The 6,000-nt window shown below is 41.0% G+C and overlaps 1 pseudogene; it reads left to right on the forward strand.

The window, feature by feature from the left end:
• The first annotated feature begins 112 nt into the window (after positions 1-112).
• On the forward strand, positions 113-1,056 carry LOC110287267 (ATP synthase F(1) complex subunit gamma, mitochondrial pseudogene; annotated as a pseudogene).
• The last annotated feature ends 4,944 nt before the right edge of the window (positions 1,057-6,000 follow it).

The raw sequence follows: 6,000 nt of genomic DNA on the forward strand, positions 1-6,000 counted from the left end.
AAGGTAGTTTGAATTTGGCTTTGTCATGGAATATCTTAGTTTCTTCATCTATGTTGATTGAAAGTTTTGCTGGGGCAGTGAGCCCCATCTGCAGGACCTTCAAGGTTCCACCATGTTCTCAAAGGTGAGTATTGTCAGGCTGTCAGCCTGTGCCGTGCAGCCGCAATGGATCCAAGTTCAAAACATGGCAACTCTGAAAGATATTACCAGGAGACTCAAGTCCATCAAAAATATCCAGAAAATTACCAAGTCTATGAAGATGGTGGCAGCTACAAAGTATGCCCAGGCTGAGCAGGAGCTGAAGCCTGCTCAAACGTATGGAACAGGTTCCTTGGCTCTATATGAGAAGGCTGATATTAAGGGACCTGAGGACAAAAAGAAGCACCTCATTATTGGTGTGTCCTCAGATAGAGGGCTTTGTGGTGCTATTCATTCCTCGGTGGCTAAACAGATGAAGAATGAAGTGGCTGCCCTCACAGCAGCTGGGAAAGAAGTTATTATTGTTGGAGTTGGTGAAAAAATCAAGGGCATACTTTATAGGACTCATTCTGATCAGTTTTTGGTGTCATTCAAAGATGTGCGACAGAAGCCCCCTACTTTTGGAGATGCACCAGTCATTGCCTGTGAGTTTTTTAATTCTGGATATGAATTTGATGACAACTCTATCATTTTTAATCAATTCAAGCCTGTTATCTCCTACAAGACAGAAGAGAAGCCCATCTTCTCTCTCAATACCATTGCAACTGCTAAGACCATGAGCATTTATGATGACATTGATGCTGATGTGCTGCAGAATTACCAGGAATACAATCTGGCCAACCTCATCTATTACTCCCTGAAGGAGTCCACCACCAGTGAGCAGAGTGCCAGGATGACTGCCATGGACAACACCAGTAAGAATGCTTCTGATATGATTGACAAATTGACGTTGACTTTCAACCGCACCCGCCAGGCTGTCATCACAAAGGAGTTGGTTGAAATCATCATCATCATGCTGCTCTGAATTAATGAAAATCAAGTTGCATCCTCAGACAAGAGATAAAGAAGAGAAAAAAAAAGAGAGATAAAGAAGAAAAATGTGCAGGCTGATTTTAACTGATTGCTATCTTTGTCAGAAGAAACTTGGTCCACTGAGTTACAAAGATAGCAGGATGTGTGTTGAGAAATTGAGTGTAAATATAATATATCCATCTTTATATTTTACTTGGCCTTTTCCCCTTGCAGCTTTTAATATTCTTTCTTCTATATATTTAGTGTTTTGATTATTATGTGACAGGAGGACTTTCTTTTCTGGTCCAATCTGTTTGGTGTTCTGTAGGCTTCTTATACATTTATATCCACTCTTTCTTTAGGTTAGGGATAATTACTTCTATGATTTTGTTGAAGATGTTTCTGGACCATTGAGCTGGCAATCTTCTCCTTCTTCTATTTCTATTATTCTTAGGTTTGGCCTGTTCATAGTGTCCCAAGTTTCCTGGATGTTTCGTGTCATGAACTTTTTAGATTTTGCATATTCTTTGACAGAAATATTGATATCTACTACTACTACTGACTCATCTCTTGTATTCTGTTGGTGATGATTGTATCTCTAGTTATTGTTCTCTTTCCTAGGTTTTCCATCTCCAGAATTGCCTCAGTTTGTGTTTTCTTTATTGCTTCTATTTCTCTTTTCAGGTCTTGTACAGTTTTATTCATATCCTTCACCTTGGTCGGATTTTCCTGTGTCTCTTTATATTGATTTGCTTCCTCTTTCCTCTAACTATTTGAATGTACTTTTCTGTATTTGTTTGTTTGTTTTTTGAGACAGGGTTTCTCTGTGCAGTCCTGGCTGTCTTGGAACTCTGTAGACCAAGCTGGCCTCAAACTCAGAAATCTGCCTGCCACTACCTCCCAAGTGCTGGGATTAAAGGCGTGCACCACCACTACCCGGCTTCTGTATTTCTTTATGGGATTTATTCATGTCCTCTTTAAAGGCCTCTATCATCTTTATAAGACTGGATTTAAAATCCTCTTCTTGTGTTTCAGTTTCCTTAGGGTATGCAGGGTTTGTTGTGGCAGCATAGCTGAGCTCTGGTGATGCCATACTGCCCTGGGTCTTGTTGGTTGTTTTCTTAAGCTAGCTTTTAATCATCTGCTTTTCCCTGGTGTTGGCTGTATGATCCTGATGCCAGCAGGACTTCTCTGGAAGGTGGGGGAGCCATAGTCCAGACAATGGAGGTCAGGTTACACAATTCTGAGGGCTTTGCCTTAGGTGGACCCCACTGATAAGGGATTGGTGGAGCAATGTTCCAACCTGGAAGTTCTTGGGGTTTCCACAGGCCTCCACATAGAAACAGGATGCTCTTGAGAACCCTAAGGCTCTTCAGGACTGAAGAGCAAGCCCAGAGCTAGGCAGTAGAGTTCAGGGGACTGTGCACAACTCTGCCTGCTATATCCCAGGTGGACCCAACTGAGATGGGGTTGGTGGAGCAGGGTTCCAAGCTGGTTAGTTTTGGGGTCTGGAAATCTTCCACAGGAAAGCATGACAGTCTTGGGGTCCTGCAAGGTTCTGTCAGGACTGAAGAGCTAATTCAGAGTTAGACAATCAAGTTCCCTTTGATTTTTCATGTGACTTTTTTGTATAACATACATTTACATTTATTAATGAATATCTCTAAAGTCAGCAACCATTAAAAAGTGATTGCACTATGTGGGCAAGCAGAACTAGCAACTTTCGTTTTTTTAAAAAGCACAAATCTTAAAAATCTCATTTTATTCACATACATAATACAGCATACTAGTTATGTTAAATGCTACAAACCAATGTGAGTCTAATTGGATGGGAAAAAGCACACATTTAAGCTTTAAGAAACATTTTTCTCTATATATTAGCATTTTCTCAAATGCATATATGAGATAAATCAGGTAACTATAAAATATACAGGGAACAACCATCCATCTCGTATATATAGATGATATATATATATATATATATATATATATATATATATATATACATACATACATACATCTATAAAACCTTTCTAACACAGAACACAGGTGCTGGGCCCACATTGTTAGGAGAAGATACCTACTATTATGACTAGGCCAGAAGTTGGTATATAAAGAGTAAACAATGCCAAGCACCCACCACAGGAAACCATTGGTAACATGGAGTCTATAGCAAGGTCAGCAAATCACAAACATCCTAAGTAATTGTGCTCCAAGATATTTGATCACATTGTGAACCCCAAGATTGTGAACTGGAAAAAACTTTCTTATTGTTGTATGGCTAAGCCCTAGCACACACCTTTAACCCAAGAGCTTTCTATAAACAAGAGCTGCACACACCTTTAACCCAAGAGCTTTCTATAAACAAGAGCTAAATAAAGGCAACTGTAGGTCAAGAGGCAGAGCAAACAACCAATTGACAGAGAGTGAACATAGAAAGTAGAAAGGACAGACATAGAGTTGAAGGTTATTTAAGACAATATAAAGAAGAAAAAGGAACTTTTTCCTTCTGGGACACTGGTGGAATAGAAAGGTCAACTGGGTACTTTTTCTGCCTCTCTGAACTAGCAGACTTTCACCACAATGTCTGGCTCTTGAGTCTTCATTTGGCAAATAGAACATTTGGGATTCTGTTTTTAAAACAACATAACTGTTTCATTATTAGTTTTTAAATAATTTTTAAAAGTGTATGCCCCTCAGACCTGCTTGTTGGTATTACTGTAGCCAACACAATCCATGAGCCAATTCTGCTGCCCCAGAGTTTCAAATCACAGGGTTTGAATTTTTTTGTTGTTGTTGGAGTGAGGAAGAGATAGAGGTTGGAGAAGGTGGTTCTCTGTGTAAAACAGGTAGATAAATATAGAAACATCACCTAGTTACATACAGTAAGCTTTAGGTTCTTGTAGGGTGGGCCAATGGGCCCCTGGCAGGCTGGGTGGGATGCAGGAAACCTAGGCTGCTGCATGAGAATGAGGTTGGTTGGAACATGCCTGCTATCAGGTGCTGGCCCCACAAGTGGTTTCTTCACTTAGGGCAACAACCCCAGATGGGGATAGGAAAGGAAATAAATGGGACTTGAAAGTGTAGGAAACTCAGACTTCTCCAGACCTTGAGGGCAGGAATCAGGCCAGGAGGGGCCATAAGATAGAGGTTCATGCCCTCCTTGTCCCTGTCCTTATGGGATTCCTAGGAGACTCACCCAGGCAGGTGAGAGACAGGCCCTGGCTGGAGAGGAAATGCCTTGAAAATCAAACAGTCCTGGTAGTCTCATGTGACTTATAAACACTTTTATTAAAACAGCCCCTTGGTTTCTCTTTTCTTTTTAAGATTTATTTATTATTATATCTAAGTACACTGTTTTAGCTGTACTTCAGATGCACCAGAAGAGGGTGTCAGATCTCATCACGGATGGTTGTGAGCCACCATGTGGTTGCTGGGATTTGAACTCAAGACCTTTGGAAGAGCAGTCAGTGCTCTTAACCACTGAGCCATCTCTCATCACAGGTTTTTGTGTCTTAAATGCTGTCTTGTTACATAGCCAGAGTGGCCTGAAGCTCAGATTGGCATTAGACACACTGTAGTCTTCCTCCTACCAAGCCTTTGCAGCTGGAGTTAGGAATGGTTGTAAACTACTATGTGGGTACTGGGAGTCAAACCAGGGGCCTCTACTAGAGTAACCAGTGCTCTTTAAAAACGATTTATTTATTTGTTTTATATAAGTACACTGTAGCTGTCTTCAAACACACCAGAAAAGGGCATGGATCCCATTACAGATGGTTGTAAGCCATCATGTGGTTGCTGGGGATTGAACTTAGGACCTCTGGCAGAGCAGTCAGTGCTCTTAACCACTGAGTCATCTCTCCAGCACCTAAATGCTGAAATTCTAATTTGGAGCTTCCCTACAAAGGTAGAAACAAATGTTAATGTATGCCTTGTATGAATTATTATGACTCAGAATGAGGTAGTTGACTGTGTCTTGCAAGCCCGAGTCCCTACCTTTGATCTTCAGTGTCAAACAGAAACAAAAAAAATGTATTAAAGAGTCCTCAGATTTTCAGTAGCTCCCCTTTCTGCCTCTATACATGTGGCCATAGATTGGATTGGACAAATAGGCAGATGGAGACCCTGTGAGGGGTGAGATGAGCAAAATTATTCTGGAAGTAGTACAGGGGGTACACTAAGGCTGACTGGTCTTTGGGGTAAAATGGTTTGTTATACCACAAAAGACAGCAAGGCAAGAAGAGCTCTTGAGGGGAACTCTGGTCCATGTGGGAAAGTAGGAATCCCTCCTTGTATGCTTAGGAGGAGGGGTAAAAATCCATGCTACATACACCAAAGATTTGATGCTTGTAACTGACATGATTACAGTAGTTCCCACAGACCACCTTCACTGCAAGACAGAAGTTCTCAGCATAGGGTGTGATCTGCAGAAAGGACCCTTGGCAATGTCAAATGACAGTTTTGCTTCCACTTTGGAGAAGGCATTTTTCCCAACATGGAGAGGTAGCCATTGCTTCTCAGAATTCTAGAGTGCTTAGAATGGCCTTGCTACTTGCAGTATCCCCAAGGGTCCTTACTCTCAGCTCCAGAAACTCTCTGTATGACTATTATTAACAATAATATTAAATAACGTGTTACTATTATTTATTTGTCTAAATTTTTGTTGAATCTTTGTATAGTATATGCCATCTATTTACCTGTCAATATTTATCACATTTTTTCTCTTGAAAATATTTCTGTGCATCAATGTTTTCCTTGCAGGTATGTATACCTAGTGCCGATATAGACTGTAAGGATCCCATGGAATTGAAGTTGCAGATGGTTGTAAGAGGCCGTGTGGAGGCTGGAAATCAAGCCTTGGTCTCACAGAAGAGCAGCAAATGCATTTTAATAGGTGATCCATCAGTCCAGGACTCATTCTTCCCTTTTCTATTTGAGGGAGCATCTGTAAACCTAAACTGGCCTTGAAGTCACAATCCTCCTGTCTTAGCTTCCAGGGGACTGGGAGTG

This window comes from Mus caroli, unplaced genomic scaffold, assembly GCF_978045245.1.
Source record: "Mus caroli unplaced genomic scaffold, Mus_caroli_1 scaffold_5, whole genome shotgun sequence".
NCBI classification, from domain to species: domain Eukaryota; kingdom Metazoa; phylum Chordata; class Mammalia; order Rodentia; family Muridae; genus Mus; species Mus caroli.